Source organism: Macaca nemestrina, chromosome 8 (genome assembly GCF_043159975.1).
Source record: "Macaca nemestrina isolate mMacNem1 chromosome 8, mMacNem.hap1, whole genome shotgun sequence".
Classification (NCBI taxonomy): domain Eukaryota; kingdom Metazoa; phylum Chordata; class Mammalia; order Primates; family Cercopithecidae; genus Macaca; species Macaca nemestrina.
This window is the reverse complement of record NC_092132.1, coordinates 14,658,258-14,682,227: the sequence shown is the minus strand read 5'-3', so window position 1 is coordinate 14,682,227 and position 23,970 is coordinate 14,658,258. Positions and strand designations below refer to the sequence as shown.

Here is a 23,970-nt window from a genome sequence, read left to right as displayed (position 1 = left end):
GCCCTGTTTTACTGTAGCTGAGCTGGTATCGAAGTTGCAAGACAAAATCCTTTTTACTCTCCCATCTCCTTTCATCAAGCGAAGGGAAGGGGTCTATCCTGGAGCTGTGAGATGTGCTGCCTGGGGCTGAATGAGGGGTGATACAAGCACTCCCTTGGCCACCCCAGATGGTATCTCACTAGGTCATGTGCACCCCAAGTCCACTGACTCTGAGCTCAACACAGGACCAGGACTTGTCAAGAAATTGCATTCTTTGTGGCTTAGACCACTTTTCAAGTTTATTTAGAACCCCAGAGCGCTGTAGCCCGTGGTGGCAGAGTTTGCTGGAACTCAGGTTGTGACCATTGGGATGACTGAGTTGCCTCTGGCTAGGGGCTGGTCTAAGTCCAAATGCTCCCTCCATGGGTCTCTGCTGAGTTCTGCCCTATGTTGCTTTCTGCTGTGACAGGGCAGTACTGAGCTCCAATGTAAAGTCTCACCATCACACAGATTGTCCCTCTCAAACACACAGATTTTCTCTCTATTCTGCACAGACACTACCAGGACATTGGAGTAGGGCAGTAGAAGCAATTCAAGACTGTCTTTCCTACCCTCCTCAGGGCCTCTTTCCTTCATATGATGTTAAGAACAGGTGCTGTCACTCATCTGAATTTTGGCTCTTACAAAGGTGCTGGTTTTGTTTGGATAGTTGTTCAGTTTGGTGTTTCTGCTGAGGGAATAATTGCTGTAGGCTTCTGTTTGGCCATATTGCTCTACCTCTCCCCATTATAAGATTTTGGCAGTGAAAAATGCATTTACAATATCTAATGTTTTCTCATGATTCATCGATACTTCTTGAATAGTAACATTTTCTACACACTATGGGCCATTTTTTTTGTGGAATGTCCTTCAATTTGAGTGTGCCTAATGTATCCTGATGATTAGATTCAGGTTATGTCTCTTTGTAGGAATTTCACAGAAGTGACATTGGAATCCTCTTACTGCATCTCATCAGGTGGCACACAATGCTGCTTTGAACCATTCCTGATGTTGTTCACTTTTATCACTTGATCAAGGTGCCAGTCTTCTCCACTGTAAAGTTAGTCTTTTTACCCTTGTAATTAATAAGGATTTTTGTGAAGAGATACTTTGGGACTATCTTCTTCCTTGTTCAATTTTAACTTCCCTACTATTTAGCATACATTAATGGTTCTTGCCTGAATTGATTTTTACTATGACAGTTGCCAAATGGTGATTTTCTAATTCCATGGTTTCTTTTATGTTTATTAGTTGGCATTCTATTGCAAGAAAGAAATTTCTATTTTTCCCATTTATTTATTCATATATGTATTTTTATTTATGTCAGGTTATGGATTCTTAGTTTATCTAATGACATATCATCCATTATTGTCTTAGATTTGGCCAGTGGGAGTCCCTTCAAGCTGGATCCTGTAGATGCCCATCATTCTTTGAGCATTGTGGACATTTTATAGCACAACAAGATAGTCTAGGCTCATTTTACACTTTCCTTAATCAGCCCTGGAATTACTCATTTTTCTAAGAAGTCGTTTTTTTATTTAATGGAGAAAGTTATTTAGAAACCAAGATCTAGGTGCTGGATGTGTTCATGATTAGTTGGGTATCATGGCTTCCAGGTTCTATCAGCCTCTAATTCAATACCACATGGTTCATTCTAGCATTCCCTTTTTCTTCTGTGTTTGTAACTCCCTTCTGTGACAATGAGAAGCCTGGCTCCCATTATCCTTAAATATTTACTTACTTGTTCACCAGCCACCCCCTCCAATATCTATCTACTCTCCAAGCCTGCTGGGCTGACATCTCACTTGGCTGCTTTTCTCACTTGGATTCTCATCCCCCATGGGGCCACCTTCCTCACTCAGGCTTGCCAAATGGATTTTTGACTAAATTATTCACGAAGGAAGGAAGAAGGGAAGCCAAAGAAATATGAATGCATGTTTTTATTAATGTCCATTTTAGGTCTGGCTATAGGGGGGATGGGCATGTTCATAAATGGTAGAAGTATATATTCGTATACTGTTTCTGTCTTAAATATGGTGCTCTACTTTTATATATCCAATATAGCTGATCACACACACACACACACACACACACTTCTGCTCTTTGACCTAGAAATTTCACTTCCAAGAAATTATCCTAAATAAATAGATAATTGCACAAATAATAATTGTATATTTGTACAATTATCAATATTTGTTGTAACATATATAATAGAAAAAGCTGAAAATATAAATGTCCAATAAATTATGATTTGTCAACCTAGTGTGTCAAAAAATTGTGTAGATTCACACTTTTTGTCATAGAAAGGTCAACAGTAGATCAAATGAAAAGAGTAAATATTGTACCAAAACAGAGATATAGACCAATGGAACAGAACAGAGCCCTCAGAAATAATACCACACATCTACAACCATCTGATCTTTGACAAACCTGACAAAAACAAGAAATGGAGAAAGGATTCCCTATTTAATAAATGGTGCTGGGGAAACTGACTAGCCATATGTAGAAAGCTGAAACTGGGATCCTTTCCTTACACCTTACACAAAAATTAATTCAACATGGATTAAAGACTTAAATGTCAGACCTAAAACCATAAAAACCCTAGAAGAAAGCCTAGGCAATACCATTCAGGACATAAGAATGGGCAGGGACTTCATGTGTAAAACACCAAAAGCAATGACAACAAAAGCCAAAATTGACAAACGTATCTAATTAAACTAAAGAGCTTCTGCACAGCAAAAGAAACTACCATCAGAGTGAACAGGCAACCTACAGAACGAGAGAAAATTTTTGCAATCTACCCATCTGACAAAGGGTTCATATCCAGAATCTACAAAGAACTTAAACAAATTTACAAGAAAAAATCAACCCCATCAAAAAGTGGGCAAAGGATATGAACAGACACTTCTCAAAAGAAGACATTAATGCAGCCAACAGACACATGAAAAAATGCTCATTATCACTGACCATCAGAGAAATGCAAATCAAAACCACAATGAGATACCATCTCAAACCAGTTAGAATGGCAATCATTAAAAAGTTAGGAAACAACAGGTGCTGGAGAGGATGTGGAGAAATAGGAACGCTTTTACACTGTTGGTGGGATTGTAAACTAGTTCAATCATTGTGGAAGACAGTGTGGTGATTTCTCAAGGATCTAGAACCAGAAATACCATTTGACTCAGCCATCCTATTACTGGGTATATACCCAAAGGATTATAAGTCATGCTGCTATAAAGACACATGCACACATATGTTTATTGCGGCACTATTCACAACAGCAAAGACTTGGAACCAACCCAAATGTCCATCAATGATAGACTGGATTAAGAAAATGTGGCACATATATACCATGGGACACTATGCAGCCGTAAAAAGGATGAGTTCATGTCCTTTGTAGGGACATGGATGCAGCTGGAAACCATCATTCTGAGCAAACTATCGCAAGGACAGAAGACCAAACACCACATGTTCTCACTCATAGGTGGGAATTGAGCAATGATAACACTTGGACACAGGGTGGGGAACATCACACACCGGGGCCTGTCATGGGGTGGGGAGCTGGGGGAGGGATAGCATTAGGAGATATACCTAATGTAAATGACGAGTTAATGGGTGCAGCACACCAACATGGCACATGTATACCTATGTAACAAACCTGCACATTGTACCCTAGAACTTAGAGTGTATATGTGTGTGTGTGTGTGTGTGTGTGTGTGTGTGTGTGTATATATATGAACATTTGTGATTCATAGGAGGAAGTCAAAATATCAACATGACCAGGAGTTTGGAAGAAGTTGATTCCAACCCACATGGATAACTTTGAGAAATTGAAGACTTTAGTGAAGGAAGTAACTGCATATGTGATAAAAAAGGAAGAGAACCAGAAGTAGAGCCTGAAGATGTGACTGAATTGTTGCAATCTCATGATAAAGCTTGACCAGATGAGGAGTTTTTTCTTATAGATGAGCAAAGAAAGTGGTTTCTTGACATGGAATCTACTCCTGATGAAGATGCTGTGGACATTGGTGAAATGACAACAAAGGATCTAGAATATTACATGAACTTAAGTTGATAAAGCAGTGGTAGACTTTGAGAGGATCAACTCCAATTTTGAAAGACATTCTACTCTGGGTAAAATGCTATCAAACAGCATCACATGCTACAGAGAATCTTTTGTGAAGGGAAGAGGCAATCAATGTGGCAAACCTCATTGTTGTCTTATTTTAAGAAATTTCCACAGCCACCTCAGCCTTCAGCAACCATCACCTTGATCAATCAGTAGCCTTCAACATTGAGGAAAGAACCTCCACCAGCAAAATGATCTTGACTCTCTGAAAGCTCAGATGATCGTTAGTATCTTTGTAGCAAGCATTTTCAGTCGAGGGTTATAAGATGAGCAGTATGATAGAGGATGGACTGGAGTTGGAGAAGACTAAAGGCAGCAAGTTTGATAAGGAGGCTATGGCAACAGTCCAGGTGAAAGATGCAAGAGCCCAAAACACGGCAGTGGCCAAGGGAATGGATCTGAGATAAAGTTCAGAAGATAGAGTTGTCAGGGCAGGTGAGGAGAAGAGAAGAAGGCCACATGAAGATGAAGCAAGAGATTGGAGTGATGTGGCCACAAGCCAAGGAAGCTGAGGAATGAAGACAGCTATCAGAAGCTGGAAGAGGAAAAGGACTCTCTTGGGGCCACCAGAGGGAGAATAGCCCTGCCAACACTTCCATTTCCAATGTCTGGACTCTAGAACTGTGAGAAAATAAATTCCCATTATTTCAAGGAAAAAAGAATAAATATCGACTGAATATACTAAAGAGTAAATGTCATGGATTCCTTTGAAGTACACATGCACATATTTATAACTCTACTTATGAAGAAGTATCTCAAAGACTATTCATCAAACAGGAGGTTATCGCTAGGTTATGGGATTTTTAGATTGTTTTGCTATTTGATTTTTTCTTTTTGCTTACTGTGAATTCAGCAGTGAACATATGTTGCATACTTTTGAAAAAAAGACCAAAAACAATTATAACATCTTAAACTCAATATCTTGTTTTAAAAACTGGCATTGATCCCACAAACCTATATTGAATCTGCACCATCACCACTCTACCACCCACTACTGGGTAATAATTACAATGCCCATGAGCTCACTGTATGGGATTGGAGTGAGAATTAAATAATTAATAGACATGGAAGCCATTGAAATCTGTAAGAGGCTGTAAAAAAAGTAACATGCTATTAAGATTATTGCTATTACTATTAGCGTTATCATCATCATTGCCATCATTATTGGTGTTGATTTCAGTACTTTCCACTGACCTGTGTTTTCTAAATTCAGAGGGGGAAAATGCTAGGCCTCTATGCAGCTGTTTGGAAACCAGAAGAAAAGCCTTTGAAAGGCGTATTCTCTGAAGGAACTTAAAATCTAATTTAGAAAATAATCTCCCAATACTTCCATATCATGCAACAGTTAACACGAGCCAGGCTGTATCCCTGGGTGAGATGCAAGCTTGAGTCTACTCCTGCCTGTGGTCCAAGGCCAGAGAGACTCATGTGGACTAGGGAGTAAGGAAGGTTTCACTTTGATTGTAAATTGTTAGCTGCTTTTCAAACACTGTGACTGAATTTGTGAAACTTTAAAATGCCTAAAGTGCAAGTTTAGAAACCAGTTACAAGGCTAAAAATGATGAGGATAAAATCCCCTTTGTTTGTACATTTTAGATAGTCTGCCTAGTTTAACAGCTTTAGAACTCATTTTATCCAAGATAATAATATCCCCAAGTTGAATATATGAAAGGGGGTGTATAGATGTCTGTCATCCTCTCTGGCTCTCGTCTCAGCATCTGGGAAGAAAAAGTACCAACCTCCTGAAGATAAGCCCAACATAAGGGCAGGGATTTAGTCTGTTTTCCTCACTGATATATTCCAAGTGCCCAGAACAGGGCCAGCGGCCCATAGTAGGAGCTTAATAAATACTTACTGAATAAAAAATAAGCCCTCATTTTTCATCTTCAATATGCAAAGTAGATTGATTTCTTTTTCAAACATGTTGGGGCCTTGGTCACTAGTGGATCCACATTAGTGGATATTAGTAATTAAACGTGTGCTTGGTTTGCACAAATATGAATATGATTTCCCAGGATTCGACTTTCCTGCTGGGAAGCCAGACCCACTGTCAAATACACCAGATCAAATGTTAAGGCTTCAGTGAAGCATTTGGCATCTGGCGTCTTTCAGGATTTCCAAATTTCTTAATGTGCTGACAGTTCTTCCCCTTTAGGACGACTAATTGATGTCCAGGCTGTGCCTCTGGGACTTTCTCAGGAAAATGCACCTAAGGGTCAAAATGGTGACAGGCCACATTAAGTTATGAATTTTCTATTTTTATCTTTATAAAAAAGCGAATTTCCTTTCTACTCTGTACCTACATTTGTTTAAATATAAAGATAAGGAGGACTGGACTCTGTGGTTCACACCTGTAATCCCGGCACTTTGGGAGGCCGAGATGGGTGGATCACTCGAGGCCAGGAGTTTGAGACCAGGCTGGCCAACATGGTGAAACTTTATCTCTACTACAATACAAAAAATTAGCCAGGCATGATGCTGCACGCCTGTAGTCCCAGCTACTTGGGAGGCTGAGGCACAAGAATTGCTTGAACCCTGGAGAGAGAGGTTGCAGTGAGCCAAGATTACACACTGTACTCCAGCCTGGGCGACAGAGTAAGACCTTGTCTCAATCAATCAATCAATCAATAAAATAAAATAAAAAAATAAAAAAAGGAGGCTTCCTCCCAAAATATTTACCTGAAATAAGTCCTCTAATGGCCATCTTTTACCCTCAGGATATAATTCAAATTTCACCAGGGACCATCATTGCTGGCCTCTGCCCACCTACTAGTCTGCCCTGTTCTCACCACCTTCTACCATGGACATTTTTTTTCTCCAGCCATTGGTGACTGCTTTAGTTCCTCAGATTGCCCTTCCCGACCCATACCATCACACTCTCTTGACACTCAGCCTTCACTTTGTTGTTTCCTCTGCACCAAATACTGATCCAACTCTTCTCCTTAGGCCAACTGTTACTGATGTCAGGATTTTTTCCTTTTACCTATCCCTGTAGAAGAGAAAGATGGCCCTGCCACAGGCTTGTCTGTTTCAGGTAAATTGCACTGTATGACATTGTTATTTTTTAGTTATCTCTCTTCCTCACAGGCTGAGCTCTATGATGGGGTGGGTTCTTACTGAATTTTCTCTCCATTAACGCTCACTAGCTTGCTCAGTGCTAGGCCTAGTAGGTTGTCTTCTTCCATAGTTATTCTGTGCTTCTAAACCCTCCCCTTCTATCCCCAAACAAGGGTTTGTACACCTGGAAATTCTAGAGCACTTTGTCCCAGAAATGGATTTACTCCCTATTTGGGATGAAAACCACATTTGGATTGAGATTTGCCATCAGAAATAGCTTCACTAGAAGATAATTTATCTGATTTATTTCTAGATTAATAATATTTCTGGAGTTTAGGCATCTTAGTTCCCCCCAAAATCTTAATGGTAGATAGTGAAGTCACCAAAATAGATAACTGAGACCTGTCACTCAGAATTGTTACCCAAGAGGGCATCAGTGTGTCATCTCTATGATTGTATATTTCCGTCCTCCCTGGTACTCCCCAGTTGCTCCAATCAGCTGCTGGGTATGTATCTATCATATACAACACAGTGCTATGCACTATAGCAAATTGTTTTTCAATTATCCCAGTAACATGATTTTCAAGATGTTTAAAATACACACTTTATATAGACTTGCTATTTTGTTTGGATTCTTTTTGAATGTGGACTCCCTAATAAACGTCTTCTGATGCATAGAAACCATACTGCTCTAGGCAAAGCATGATGACTCATGCCTGTAATCCTAGCACTTTGGGAGGCTGAGGCGGGAGGATTATTTGAGCTCAGAAGTTCAAGACTAGCCTGGGCAACATAGTGAGACTTCGTCTTTATTTAATAAATAAAAAAATTATAGAATCAAAAAATTATTTTAAAAAAACCATATTGCTTTAGGTCTGTTTACAACTCTGCTGAGGATGATTTTATCTTAGAATATGCTAAGAATGCTCAGTGATTTCATAATGACTGTAATGCTGAGATGGTATTGACTGAGGTTAGGAATGGGATACCTGGAGGTTCACCCAGGTGTTGATTGCCTCTTAACAGGGAGTAATGACTGCAATAAACACTGGAACACTCAGTTGAAACAAATAGATAAATACTTTCAGAGCAGAAGATGTCTGTGACTACGCTGAAGGCTAGGGTAGTCTCACTTGCATCAGCCAGCTCCTGTGTCTCTGACAGCGAGGTGCCTTCAGATTGCTGGAGACTGCTTCACCTGTGCCCTGCAGAGCCCAGAAATGCCTGGGAGCTTATATCACACTGGCAGCAGCTTTTGACCAGTGCTGAAGGGTACAGGAAGGTAAATACTCTTGCGCCCTTGTCCTCTGATTGGAGCTACTTGGGTGTGATCTATGCTGTCCTGAAAGTTCCCCTGTGGGATTGAGCCCAAGTTCCTCTCTGTGATACTTGACTGAATACTGAGTGATACGGTTTGGTTGTGTCCCCACCCAAATCTCATCTTGAATTGTAGATCCCATAATTTCCACATGTTGTGGGGAGAGACCTGGTGGGAGATAATTGAATTGTGGGGGTGGCTCCCCCATACTGTTCTTGTGGTTGTGAATAAGTCCCACGACATTGGATGGTTTTATAAGGGGAAACCCCTTTTTGCTTGGCTCTCATTCTGTCTTGTCTACTGCCATGTAAGACCTGCGTTGCTCTTCTGCCATGATTGTGAGGCCTCCCCAGCCATGTGGAACTGTGTGTCCATTAAGCCTCTTTTCTTTTTCTTTTCTTTTCTTTTCTCTTTGCTTTGCTCTCTTCTCTTCTCTTCTCTTCTCTTCTCTTCTCTTCTCTTCTCTTCTCTTCTCTTCTCTTCTCTTCTCTTCTCTTCTCTTCTCTTTTCTTTTCTTTTCTTTTCTTTTCTTTTCTTTTCTTTTCTTTTCTTTTCTTTTCTTTCTAGATGGAGTCTCACTGTCACCCAGGCTGGAGTATAGTGGTGTGATCTCGGCTCACTGCAACATCCATCTCCTGGGTTCAAGCAATTCTTCTACCTCAGCCTCCTGAGTAGATGGGGTTACAGGAGCCTGCCACCATGCCCAGCTAGTTTTTGCATTTTAAATAGAGATGGGGTTTCACCACGTTGGCCAGGATAGTCTTGAACTCCTGACCTCAGGCCATCTGCCCTCCTCGGCCTCCCAAAGTGCTGGGATTACAGAGGTGAGACACTGCGCCCGAACTTCTCTTTTTCTTTATAAATTACCCAGTCTTGGGTATGTCTTTATCAGCTGCATGAAAACAGACTAATACCGAGCTTTTGCTTGGGTTCCTTCTCTTCCTTTCCCACATCTCCAACCCTCTATTTGTTTTCCTGGAAATTCTTCCTAATAAATTACTTCACATGCATTTTTTTTTTTTTTTTCTGTCAGAGTCTGCTTCTGAGGAATCCAATCTATGAAAACACTTTATGAAACAATTAGAAACCTGGTCCTCCCCGAAATTGGTTGTTAGTTCTCTACCAAGAGCATTAAACCAAGTGGGCCTTCAGTAGACCTTATAAGATTTGTGTGGCTAACCTGGCACATCTATAAATGCTGCTAAAGCTGTTGGGAATACTCTTTTCTGTCTTCACCTTCCACTGTCATGTTCTCAGATTCATCTTTCCTCACCATCATGTCTAAAATAGGCTCCAATTTCTTCTTTATTCTCCACTTTGACATCTTGTGAATTTCCTTCAGGGTGCTTGTTAGTTGTCCGTATTTGACATACGTATTTGTTTCTTCCTTTGATTTTGCCTATCTTCACTGCTGAACTCTAAGTCTCTTTAGGTCAGGGACTTGTCTTGTTTCCTGCTGTGTAACCTGTACCCTACACAGTGCTCAGTGACAGTTCATTGAATTAATGGAAAACACCTGTGACTCGCTCATCCCCACCACCTTCTGTCCTCTAAGACTGACTTTTGCTGAGGTTGCAGATGTGGTTTTGCATGTCCAGAACTTATAAGAGATTCATACAGGTTTGACAGACAGAAATTTTGGAAAATCCACCTGGCCCAAATAAGGAAAATAGATGAAGTGCATGTATTTGTGGGGATTGTTTAGCCTGGGATACACCATCCTGCAAACAGGTTGTGCTTGACAAGTCTTCATGAAAGGTGTGGGAGTTCTGAAGTCAAAGTGTTACGGGTATTGATTTGGCTCTTGGAAAACATAAACCTTCTCTTCCGCTTGAGTCCTTCTGCATGACTGTGCTAGTGTCTATAAATCAGATTGTCCCAAGGCAACAATTAGGCCAGAAGGGAGAGTTTTTTTGTGTGTCGTACATTAACCTTTTGGGGCAGTTAAGACTTCTTCAAAGTAGTGAAGACAAGATAGGTTCTGAAATATTCAACTTACTAGAGGAGATAGAGTAGAATTTTTCAAAGGGGGTCCTGCTGAATACAATTACCACAATATGTTATTAGGCTTCCACAGACACAAAAGCATATGTGGGTGGCAAAATATATTTGGAAATATTATTTAATATGTTAATATATTCTGGGTGTGGCCATGAAACTTATGTGACCATAGAATATTTTTTTCTGACTATCACATGGGAAATACTGTAGTAGAGACTGTCTGAAACTGCTATTTCATCTTTGGTCTTCATGTCTCTGTGTCCCCATGCTTCTGACTTAAAGAAAATTCTCATCTTCTTCCAGACAGAATATATCAAAGGTCCCCTCTACCACTCTCTGCTTTGCATCTTATATTCTTTCCAAAGTCAGAGCATCTGTCCATCTGTAAACAGTCTGCCAACTTTCTCAACTATTGCTTCATAACAAATAATTGCAAAATTTAATGGCTTAAAACAGAAATAATAATTTATTTAGCTCATGAATCTACAATTTGGACAGGGCTCAGCAGGGAAGGTTCATCTGTATTTCAGGCAGCTTCCACTGGGGCTGCTAGACTGAGACTGGAGGATCCACTTCCAAGATGGTACATTCATGTAGCTGGCATTTGGAACTGGCTGGTGGCTGAGATCTCAGCTGGGGCTGTCAGTTGGAACAGCTATACATGCATGGCCTCTTCCTGTGGTTTCTTGCTTTTTCTCAGCATGCTAAATGGGTACCAAGTGTGAGCATTTCAAAGATACAGGGAGTGGACTAGGCTTTGGAACAACTCAGTTTTACTTCCACTGTATTCTAATGCTTGAGCAGTCACAGAACTCAGATTCCAGGGCAGATGACATAAACTCCACTTCTCACGGATAGAAGGTGTGACAAAGAATTTTGGCACCATGTTTTAAAATGGCAATAGCAGCTCTGTGAATCTCTTCTTAACATTTCCTCTGCCTATAGTGTTCCTTCATTCCCACCCCCACTTTGTCACCTGGAAAACTAGATTCTCCAAGGCCTAGCTCCAAGATCACTTCCTCTAAAAATATTGTTGTCTGTGCTTTTTTAGCATGTTGTTTTTATTGCTAGTCTCACATTAAATTAACATGTAATTTCAATGTTGGTTGTCTTCTTAGAGGGCAATATGACATCTTATTCATCCATTATTCCAGTTCCTAGCACAGGGCTTGTGCTGAATTAATTAATTGACTAATTTTTCAGACCAGCTGTTACAGCAACTACTGTTTCATAAATATTTACTGTTTAATAGACCCTGAAATATATGCTTTATAAATATTATTGTATTCAATCTTCACAAATAGGAAGCTATTATTACTCCCATTACAAAAAGGAGAAAACTAAGATCGGGGTAGTATGTTTTCTAATGCTGTATAGTCTCTAAATGGCAGAACTAGAAGTCAAACCCAAATCTAAAGTCTTTGTTCACAACCAATATGTTCTTATTTGAATAGCAAATTAGTTAAAACAGCCAGTTATATTTATCCAACATTGAAATAACCAAACAACTCTCTCAAATAATTGATCTGTAGACTTACTGCAGTGTACTATTAGTAGGTCTAATTTTATTGAATTCCTGCAAACCATCATCCATTGTTCTAAAAGATCCAACTATTTGAAGCACTATTATATGGAAAGAAGAATTGGACTTGGTGTGGCTGTAGATGGCAAAATTAGAAGTAATAAGAAATTAGAAGTAAGAAGCAGATCCTGGTTCAACATAGGGGGCATTTTCTAGGGATTAAGACTAACCATAGATGGAATGAGTTGCCAATATAAATGGTGAGTTCTTCATTGCTTCAGGCAACCAAGAAAATTCTAGATAACTGCTGGGTTGTTTTACACAGAAAAATGGACTAGATGATATGTGTCGCAGATATTTTCTGTTTTTGTTCCCTAATAGTCCTTCACCCGTCTACTGGTAATTTTTATTAAATTTTTCCTCTGGGAAATACCTACTCCCTCACTCTCAGTTGATGTGTTTCAGGTGAAGTTTAGGTTGAGTTGACTCTACCCCAGCTCTGGGAGTGGTCAGATGACTTAGGCCTAGCCAATGAAAGTTTTGCACATCCCTTGACACATTGATTACTTCAGTATTCAATAATATATAGTCAACAATATATATTCAATATTATATATTAAAGTTTTCTTTCAAATCATGGTTAACTGCTATGGGAAAGGTCCTCTCCTATTAACAACTAGAAAATAAGGCAAAATATATAAAACTACAGTGTTCAGACATTAAATTTAGGCAGTGAAGGAAATGTGATCAGTGAGAGATGGGACTAATGAGGTGAGCTCTATCATTGGTCCAGATTGCTTCTCAGAGGCAGTTTCTAGGATGCAGTATAGGAAAAGGGAACTCGAGAGGCTGAAAATCTCACTCAGTTGAGAAGACTGAGGTTGGAGTTTGAGGATGTCAAATCAGCTAGGACTTGTGGGACAGATTTATGGAGAGGAGAAACCTATGCAGAAAAAAAAATTCCAGAAATATGCATTAATGTTTCCTTGAGTCTTCAGCTGAATGCTAATTTATGCATGCATATGATGAAACCTGAAAGGATGGGACACAAACCACTTTTGAGGAAAAAATTATTATCAGGAAGCTATAAACAAACAATTTTTAGAGCTCACACAAAATACATAATTAACTTGTCTCTAGCCAGTGTGAAGATACCTTGTTGAATACCAAAGCATTCAGTAGGGACCCCAGAAGAGCCACATCTTAGAAGTGGGGTGAATTAGCCCTAGAATAAAAGCTACTCTAGATGTCCTGAAAGAGCTTAAAAATATGCCTCAAAAAGATTGAATTAATCCATGAATAAGTTAACAGACTGCCAGAAAAAGTTCACCACTCTTTAAATGAATAAAGTAAAGTCTAACATTCAACAACACAAAATGATAATGTTCAGAATTCAATTCAAAAAGTATATGAAGAAGCAAGAAAATGGAACCCATAACCAGGAGAAAAATCAGCCAGTATGAAGTTAGTCAATGACAGAGATGATGGAATTAGAAGACAACAATGTTAAAGCAACTACTATAAATATGTTTAATGGGCTTGGTAAATTAAAGGAAAACAAGCATAGTGAAGTGGGAAGTGAGAAATACAAAAAGGAGCCCAAAGGACTTATGGAGATGAAAAATACAGTATCTGAAATTTAAAAACAATACTGAATGAGTTAATACAGACAGACACTGCACAAGAGAAAATAACTGAACATGAAGACATAACTGCGGAAACTCTAAATGGTGCTCTAATGCCCTTGCTGAGGTAGTCTCAGCAGGATCCAGCCATCTATACCAGGGAGCAGCAATACTAAATGAGGCAGTGCAAGGTGGACCTAGTCAGGATTCCACTTCTCCTTCCCTCATTCCTATGTAAGTGAGACCCAGTGGGAAGCTGTGTCTTCACCACTACCTGGCATCAATGAAGTGGAATGAGATGGTTGAAAGTGGAGCCAACAGGTTTCTCTATTACCCTACTCCCCTCCCTTGCCCTCCTCTCCCCCCTCCTCCTCTGCTGTCTTCTGGTGTCAGCAAGGACCAGCAAGAAGTTAAGCTTCTACCACTTCTCTGCAGCAGAAAAGTGGTATGAGTTAGCTCTTTAATTCCTCTTTTCCTGATGGGCAGCAGGGCCCAGTGGAGAGCTGAGCTTACACCCCAACTTGGAGGGAGCTAGGTGATGCAAGATGGTGTCCCCCATTCACCTAGAAGGTGCCAGTGGGACCGAGGAGGGAGCTGAACTTCCACCCTTCCCATCTTCAATGAGGCACTGTGAGTCAGCTCCAGAGCCCAGTAGGAAGCTGATCACATATATACCCACAAGGCTCTTGGTCTACACCTCAGCAGCAGGACTGCTTACTAAAAAAAAAGATTAAATGGGATTCGGAGTCTCATAATATACTATCCGAAATGTCCAGGATGCAATGACAAAATCACTCATCATAGCATAAATCAGGAAAAATCACAAGTTGAATGAGAAAGCTAATATATACCAACATTGAGATGAATCAGTTATTGGAATTATCTGAAAAGAATTTTAGAGCAGTCATCCAAAAGGCTTTAACAAGTACTTATTAATTTTCTTGAAACAGATGAAAAACTAGAACATTGCAACAAAACAGAGGTTATAAAAAAAGAGCCAAATAGAAGTTATACAAATATAGTCACTAAAATAAAAGATACAAAATAAAATTTAGTCACTAAAATAAAAGACTCATTGGCTGGGCTTAATAGTAGAGTACAGATGACAGAGTGTAGAGCCTGAACTTGAAGACAGATCAATATACCCAACAACAGAAAAAGACGATAGATTAAAAAAAAGTGAACAGAGCTTGTAGGACAATAACAAAAGAGTTAAATTTGTATCATCAGAGTCTTAGAGAGGAGAGACAGTGTAACTAAAAAAAGTATTCGACAAAATAATAGCTGAAAGCTTCTTAAATTGGGTGAAATATATAACCTACAGATTCAACAACCTAAAAGTACCGCAGGTAGGATTAACTCAGAGAAATCCAAGAAAAAAACAAAGATTAAACTTCCAAAAACTTAAAACAAAACAAAAGATCTTGGAAACAGCCCAAGAGAAATGACAGATTGTTTACATTGGAAAAACCGCTGGAAGAACAGAGTATGTCTCACCCGGAACCAGGTAGGCCAGAAGGAAGAAGCACAACGCTTTTGAAATATTGAAAGAAAAGAACTGTCAATTGCAAATTCTGTTGGGTGAGACTATTCTTTAGGAATGAAAGGGAAATAAAGACATTCTCAGATGAAAGAAAACTAAGAATTTGTTGCCAGCACATCTTCTTTCAAAGAATGGGTAAAGGAAGTTCTCTGAACAGAAAGGAAATTATAATAGAAGGCTTAAAACTTCAGAAAGGAAAGAAGAACACTGAAATGAAAGAACTGGTTTTTAAAATTGCTATTCTCAATCTAATTTTTTATACACATCAAGATTTTCTCTGAGGCCAGGCATGGTGGCTCACCCCTGTCATCCCAGCACTTTGGGAAGCTGAGGTGGTTGGATCACCTGAGGTCAGGAATTTGAGACTAGCCTGACCAACACAGTGAAATCCCATCTCTACTAAAAATACAAAATCAGCTGGGCGTGGTGGTGCATGCCTGTAATCCCAGCTACTTGGGAGGCTGAGGCAGGAGAATCGCTTGAACCCAGGAAATGGAGGTTGCAGTGAGCCAAGATTGTGCCACTGCACTCCAGCCTGGGCAACAAGAGTGAAACTCTGCCTCAAAAACAAACAAACAAACAAAACAACAACAACAACAGCAAAAACCCAAAAGATTTTTATCTGAACTGTGGCCAAAACAAAAGACAACTGAATTGGAGGTTGGAGCTGATCTGAGATCGCAGTCATCTATCAATGCTTCAAAGTTCAAATTCTCTTGTTCTAAACAACCTTGCTCTTATCCAGGATTATTTTCCAAATGCATAAAAATTGTACATTTTCACTTCAATTCTCAATTTTCAATCCAGATGTGTGCTATTATGGAATTTTAGCGTGTTTCAAAAATATTAATGTCTTCCCATTATGTCCCCCTGCTCACAAGTATGATATGAATTTTTGAATTTGCAGCCAGAACCACACATTTACTCTGAAAAACATCCCAATTTCCTTTTATGTACACAAGACAAAAGTGCACTATGTACTGTTACTAATAGGAAAAATCATATTTATATAGCTTGAATTTTATTTCCAAATACCTAGCAAGAGATTGTTGTAATTTTCAAAGCAACATTCCAATTATAAAGCTATTGAGCCACTGCTGTCTTTACTGGGATTAGTCACTGGAAAGCTTTGGCAAATAAATGTTGAAACAGGCACTCTCAAAATGAACAGGAAAAGGGAAGCTGAAATAAACCCTGCAGGTTTATTTAAAAACTGACAGACAAAATGTAGAGGATACAGTCAATACCAGAAACAAATTTATAAGACAAGCAACTTAATACACGGAATACCAATCTCATAAACAATGAAAAAGTGATGCATACTCCCTTTCTTCTAAAACGCTGTGAAGTGAATATACAGTGATATGACAAAGACTGTAACTTCTAACAGCTTGCTGGAAAACAAGTCTCCATGGGTCTTTTGCGTTTCTGCACGTCTTGCAAGCAGAGGCACGTATGGCTTTTATTCTGGACTATCTTTTCAAGGTTGTTTTAATAGCAAACAGCCTTGGAAGATAAAGCATCTTCTTTTGGAGCAACGGGTAAGTCTGCTTACAGCATTGGAAGATGGGGATAATGTCTCCCCAGTACTGGAGCAAAGGGCAGGCATCCTTTCTGCCCATTCTATTGTTATTGTCTCCTTATCTTTCTCTCCCACTGGACTGTGAACTCCTAGAACCCAGGTTCTGCCTGATGCATCTTGGTATCCTCAATGCCTGTCTCAGGGCCCCTGGACGAGACAGGCCCTCGGTAAATTAATAAATGAATCTGACCAGGGAATTGTCTGGGTGTCTGTCCTTACTGAGAAGGAAAGGAGTAAAGGCTGTGTCTGTGGGGCTGGCGACAGAAAGTGAGGCCTGACCCAGATTTTGGCATTGATTGAAGCAATACCACACCTCACGGATGTTCCTGAGCTCCACGTATATGGGTTACCTGAGAAGAAAACCTGTGAGGGAGGGAGGTTCTGCAGAACTAGATAACCCCAGATCGCCTTCTGCTTGTTTTCCTTTCCCAGACACTGCCTGGGAGTCCCAATCATAGACTCACTTGCAAGTTCCGCAATTCCAACTGGGAGAGTGAAACTTCTGCATAAAGATTTCAGCCCCCAGGTGTAAGCTCCCAAGAACAGGGCCTGGCACATAGTAGGCTCTTGATGTGGATGAAAAAACTTCAGGTTTTGGAGTCATAGAGTGTTAAAATGGATGAAATTTAGAGAGATTATTTTTGACTTATTTTTAAGCTCTCTTTTTGAGCTGACTCATATTCTAGGATTGTTTCTCTGTTAAGTGGGTCTATAAAATCAAAGCCTCAGGAAAAACAGAAATTCCCCTGTCTTTTCTTCTCTTTCTTATTTTTCCCTCCTCCTAGTCAGAAAACCACACCTATCTATCAGTGTGCTGTTAAATGTTTAAAAACTGTGTCTCCAGAAGAAAAGAAGCCCTGATTTGTAGTGATAGCCAATTTCTGTGGTGTAAATATTCCTGCCATGGTCAATTTCAAGTAACCAGAATGATGTCAATGGATGTGGAGCTGGAAACAGATGTGTACAATCAGCTCTCTCAAGCCAGTATGAGCTGGCTCATGCCAGTTATCTGGCTTTGAAGGCACACAAATCTGATACAGGTTCTGAATCTAGCATTTACTATCTGGGCAAATGGCTTTATCTTCATGCGTCAGAGTTTACTTCTGTGTAAAATGGGGATAATAATAGTAATCATATCATGGAGTTGTTGTGAAAAGTAGTTGGGCAAATGTATGCAAAAGGCTTGTCTGATACATCTAAGCATTCTGTGCAAGATACAAAGTGTTAGTTATTATCATATTAAAATCACATAATATAATAACTCCTCCCCCTGTTTGCCAAATGTTGCAACAGACTGGTAGTAAAAATAAAAACTCATCAGCCCTCTGAGATGTCTGGGTCATTTCTTGTGACAGTCACAAGTTGGAAACAAAAGCAGATGCTGATGAAGCATGGGGGAGGGGGGCAGTGGTGGGGTTCAGCCTTGAGGGAACCCAGTGGCTGGAAAGTAACAATTATTGCAAAGATGGAATGACCTCCTCTACATTCAAAATAGATTTTTGGCTAGTAGACATTCTTCTGTGATGCCTTAACAACCTGGAGGAAAATACATAATTTAGGCCATGAAGCAGATTGCATTCTAATGCGTGATATAGTTTACAAGTGGAAGGATGACTTTCATCTTTCCAGGCAGGAAAGAAAGAGAGTAATGTTTCTGAATGAGGGACAGAGATGGGTCACAATATGCCTTTCACACCCAGTGGACTATGTGTCTTTGTATCCACAGGGCCTTGTCCAGAGGCTGACACATGGTAGGAAATAGAGAAATACTTGCAAAGTCAACACGAATATGCACGGAACACCAACTTTATAACAGGCGTCGTGCTTACTGTAGGGACAAAAAAGAAAGCAGACACACACCTCGCCCTTGAGGAACTCATTACATGGTAGAAGAGAAAGGCATGTGAATGAACAACTGCTGCTTTATAACAGTGGTGTGCATAGGATGTCCTGGAATCACAGCAGTGGTAACAACTCAATCTGCCTGGGGGTATCGAGAAAAGATTTACACAGGAGATAACATGAACTTGGTCTTGAACCATGAAGGACTTCACCAGTCAAAGAAAGTGATAGAAACCATAGTGGTAGAAGAAACAGCATCCATGTAGTAGGTAATATTTCAGGATTAAGTGGTGAGTTGTTCTCCATCCCAGACTCTAGCTCTCCAGCAATCCCTGAATTCATCCCTGGGTACCCAGAGATAAAGCCAAGCCAGTGATGTGCTTATGTGAGGTAATGAACGGTGACTGACCAGTGCACCTAATGAGTGTGTTGTCTGTAGACAATTTCAGAAAATTAAATGGATTAAAGGTTGCTCTGTTTTTTATTATCATGTGTGAGCAATTCTAAACAATGTCAGTGGTAAACATTTCCCCTCATTTTTGTTTCCCTACCCCCAGCAGGGCCACACAACTCCTCCTCTTCTACCTTGAAATGCCATGGAACCAGGTTCTTTCATGTAGAGGCAGAGCCAAAGGGGGAAGCTTGGGTCCAGCGGTGGGGAAGAAAATACTTAAAACAGGCATTACCCTGGAATGACCCCTCAGTATCTTACATTGTCATCATGCGTGTCTCACTTGTGTATTTCACAATGCTTCCTCTAAGGCTTTGTTTTCATCAAGTCTGGTTGACCTCAGTATCAGTCAGGACTAGGTTAGGTTATGCTGCAGAAACAAACAACCTCCATTTATTTGTGGCTTCTAATAACAAATAATTATTTCTTGCCTGTGCTACATGTCCTTGGCTCCTTGGCTAGGGGTACTGCTTCATGTCTTTTTATTTGGGATTCGGGTGGGTGGAGGTTCCACCTCAAATGTGAGCTGCATGATCACCACAGTAGGGAAGGGAGACTATAGTACTTGGACCGGCCACGACGGCATCACCCCAGAATGAACACATGCCACTTCTGTTCATGTTCCATTGGCCAAAGCAAGTCATGTGTCTCTGCCTGAGTTAAAGATGGAGGAAACACATAAGTTTTAATATGGTCCCAAGAGAGACGTGCCAGAACATTTGTGAACATCCCAATTATATAAGTATATCAATTTAAAAATAATAGATGCCATTTCTGGGGAATGTACTTGGTGGGTGGTGGGGGAGAGGAGAAAATGAAGCAATTTTTGTGTTGCAAGGGCTTAGATACAAAGACACTATGGGGTGAGGTTTGTTAGTAAGGATATGGGCTATGCTGATCTAACAGAGGCTACCAAATACAGTGAGTTAGATGGGGACATGCTTCTTTCTCTCCCATATAACACTGCAGAGGTGGGAGGCCCTGAGGGCAGGGCAGCTTTACATCCTCAAGTGTAACTTCTCCCTCCAGGTCCAAGGTGATCCCTCTAGCTGTCACCATCTCCAGCCAGAAGGAGAGGAGAAAAGGACCAGTAGAATCCACATGCATTCTTTTTAAGAGCACATTACTTCTGGCCACATATCATGGGCCAGGAATGAAACACATGGCTTCAATGAGCTGCAAGGGAGGCTAGGAAATGATGACTTATTTGGGCAGTCATGTGCCCAGCTAGAACACTGCCACTGTGGGAGAAGAGATTTCCGAGGGCATTCTGTAGTCTGCCACACAAAAAGGACAAGGGCAGAATCAGAGGATGCAAGATTGAGAAACCACAGGTCTCCACCTGAGCAAGCAGCATCGATGTCCTGTATTAATCAATTTTCACCCTACTAATAAAGACATACCCAAGACTGGGTAATTTATGAAGGAAAGATGTTTAATTGACTCACAGTTTTGCAGGGCTGGGGAGGCCTCAGGAAACTTACAATCATGGCAGAAGGGGAAGCAAATGCATCTTTCTTCACAAGGCGGCAGCAATAAGTGCCCAGCAAAAGGGGAAAAACTTATAAAACTATCAGCTCTTGTGAAAACTCACTGACTATCACAAGAAGAGCATGAAAGTAACCGCCCCTATGATTAAATTATCTCCCAGCGGGTCCCTCCCACGACACATGGGAATTACGAGAACTGCAATTCAAGATGAGATTTGAGTGGGGAAACAGCCAAACCGTACCTTGCCCAGAGTTGGGATGTGTTGGAGGTTGGGAATTGTGGAGTTGCTCCTCACCTTTATGTCCTGTGCGGACTCCCAATAGATAATGACCATCCCATTGCCAGTGTGCAGTAATGTTCCTCTGTGCCCTCTCTGCTCAGCCCTCTTCTACAAGCTCAGCCCTTAATCCAAGATTTCCCATGGCACCTCCTTCTAACATCCCTGGACATAGATAAGCCTTCACTTCCCATCTTAGCAGGGAGTACATGGCTACTTTGAGCAGAGATCCTGACATTAGGGTAATATGATCAAGGTGTAACCAGGCATTCACTTTAAAATGGCGTTGTGGCAGGACAGTGGTGCCCACCTTACTCTGGTTACTGAACAACAGATGCCAGAGACATGAGTCAGCTACAGTATTGGGACACCTTCAAGTGGTTCCTTGTGGTAAGGCCCAGCAGGAGTGTGGGATGGAGGAGTAATTGGAGACAACAGTAGAGAGAAATTGAACTCAGTTTGAGAAGGACCTTGCTATGGACTGGGTTGTGTCCCCACCACCAAATTCATACGTTGAAGCCCCAATCCCCAGTGTGGTTGTGTTTGGAGATAGGGCTTTTAGAAGGTAATTAAGGATAAATGAGGTCATGAGGGTGGGATAGTAATCCCATAGCTTCAGGGCCATGTAAAGAAGGGGAAGAGAGAGCTTACTGTAACTCCCCATGCACAACCACTGAGGACAGGTCATGTGCAGTCACAGCAAGAAGGTAGCCTTCTGCAAGCCAGGAACGGTGCCCTCTCCAGAAACCAAGTTGGCCAAAATCTTGATCTTGGACTTCCCTGCCTCCAGAACTGTGGGAAATACATTTCTCTTGCTTAAGCCACTTAGTCTACAGTATTTTGCAATAGCAGCCTGAGCGAAGATAGGCTTTGTGCACTCTGTGAATTAGAATGAAAATTTCATGTTAGAGAAAATGGGTACCAGTCAAATGTGTGAAGCCTGGGTTGAGACATAGTCAGACTATGTTAGAGATAGATGGTTCTGGATACAGTGTGAAGAGAATTTGGAAATAGAGAAACTGAAGGTAAAGGAGTCCAATAAGGAAGGTCTAGCATGAGTCTTGGCAGAAACCAAAAAAGTTGAATAGTCCATAGCAGTTAGCAATAAGGACCCAATGGAGAGGGATGGAATTTTGGGTCACTTAGCAGTTAGAATTGTCTGAACCTATTGCTAAAGGAAAGTGAAGGGTTGAAGATGGTTGTCTGAACCCAAGAGAAGATAACTGGGTAAATGAAATCTTTAGGAAAACCCAAATTACTGGAGAAGGAGTGTGGGAAGATTACGAGTGAGTGAGTGGGCCCTTCTACAGGGCAGGACCCTGTGTAAGGTATTCTAGTAAGGATACTTAGAAAGAACTCAGGCTAAGGGAGGATGACGATACATCTCTGCTTCCCAAACCTCTAGCAAAGGTGCCTGTCCTGTTGTTGGCCTTCAGCACATGCTTGTTGAATTTAATTGAATTATACTCAAGGTAGGCCTGGCATGGTGGCCCATACTTGTAGTCCCAACTACTCAACTTGAGGAGTCTGAGGCATGAGGATTGCTTGAGTCTAGGGTTCAAGGCTGCTAGTGCATTATGGTCGCACCTGTGAATAGCCACTGCACTCCAGCCTGGGCAACACAGTGACCCCTGTCCCCTCAAAACAAAACTCAGTGTGCTGTATTGAGACAAGGTCCTATTTCAATCTGTGAGAGAAAATAATCCCATTGTCTGGGAGCAGCATTCATCTCTTAGTTCCAGACCTGCAGGATAGCAAATTTATCTCTGAAAGGGGGAAATAAATAGAGGCAAAAGAAGAAAAATGAACACTTACCCTCTTTCCAGAGAGGGAATGTTCTCTCCCCTTCGGATTTCATGTCTGAGTGGATGGAGGTTGGCTCAGAGATGTTTCCACATTTCCAGCTCTGACAGCTGTTGGTAATAGCTACAGCCCTGGTCCCCTGGAATCCGCTTCCCTGCCTGAACCGACCATGCACTGACAGTCAGCTCTTCCCAAACAAGCAGTCTCAATGATGACAAGCGTCTCCTTGGGAGGAGAAGCTTCGAAGGGAAACAGTTTGCAGTAACTATTTCTGTCTGTGCCTTTGTGTGGCTGCCATATGAAAGCATAGGTCCATTAAAAAAAAAACCTCTTGCTCAGGTTAGAGTTCTTCCTGTTTTCATTTTGATTCCTGGAGTGTTGCTGCTCTGGCTGGGAAAACAGCAAAACCTGGCCAGAGGTGGCAGGGCCGAATCACTGGGTCACCATCAGGTGAAGGAGCCAGAGCTGTGGGGCCCACTGGGGTGGCCTGGAGAGCATCAACTGTAGCTGTCAGGGCCCGGCTCTCTTTTAAGGACTGTATTGGCAAGTAATTGCACTGTAGCCAAGGGGTACTGGACTCGAGTACATCTTAAAATGGATCTCCTCTCTCTTGGAACTCGCAGATTGTTGAGATGTTAAATGTGAATGATGTGTGTGTGCGTATGTTTGTGCATGAGAGAGAGAGAGTTAGGGGGAGGGGCATGCTTATATTCTCAAAAGATGTTATAGCATAAAACAGTAGGATCACAGATCTAGAGGAAATGCTGTGGCCTGACATCCTCACTCTATAATACCATTTCATGTCTCCAGTCAGTGCAGTGGAGTGCAACTCTGTGCTAAGCACTAGGAATGCAGAGTTCAGGTGGGGCTGGTGGGCAGGAGGGGTAGCACAGTAAATGTAGTCAGAAAGCTAATATTTGTTAAGCACCCACAGTATTTTGAACACAGTATACATTATCTTGAGGCTCCCATTTCATAGTAACCACAATGGATTTTCCAGATACTGTGCTAAGCAGTTAAATGTATATTGCTTTTAACTTTCCTAAATAAACCCAGGAGGGAGCTATGCATGGTTTTCATTTTACAGGTGAAAAAACTGAGGCTTAGGTTAAACCACTTGCAGGAGTCACACAGCTGCTCAATTCTGAAGCTCACATCCTTAACCAGTACACATGCTGCCTCCCTGCCTCTAAAAGAGGGTTAATGATGCTTCTTTTGCAGAGTTGGAGATCATCATTCATTCAAAGATCACTTTGAAGATAATCCGATGATGTATTTGATGTGCTTAGCATGGGGCTGGCACATGGCAGG

The 23,970-nt window shown here is 41.0% G+C and overlaps 1 long non-coding RNA gene across 1 annotated transcript in view; it reads right to left on the bottom strand.

The window, feature by feature from the left end:
* LOC112428649 (uncharacterized) overlaps positions 1–22,777 on the bottom strand; it is a 61,486-nt gene extending 38,709 nt beyond the window's left edge. The window contains exon 1 of the long non-coding RNA XR_011606734.1: positions 22,672–22,777. This is a non-coding gene — a long non-coding RNA (uncharacterized lncRNA). The remainder of the gene's footprint in view (positions 1–22,671) is intronic.
* Positions 22,778–23,970: the final 1,193 nt, after the last annotated feature.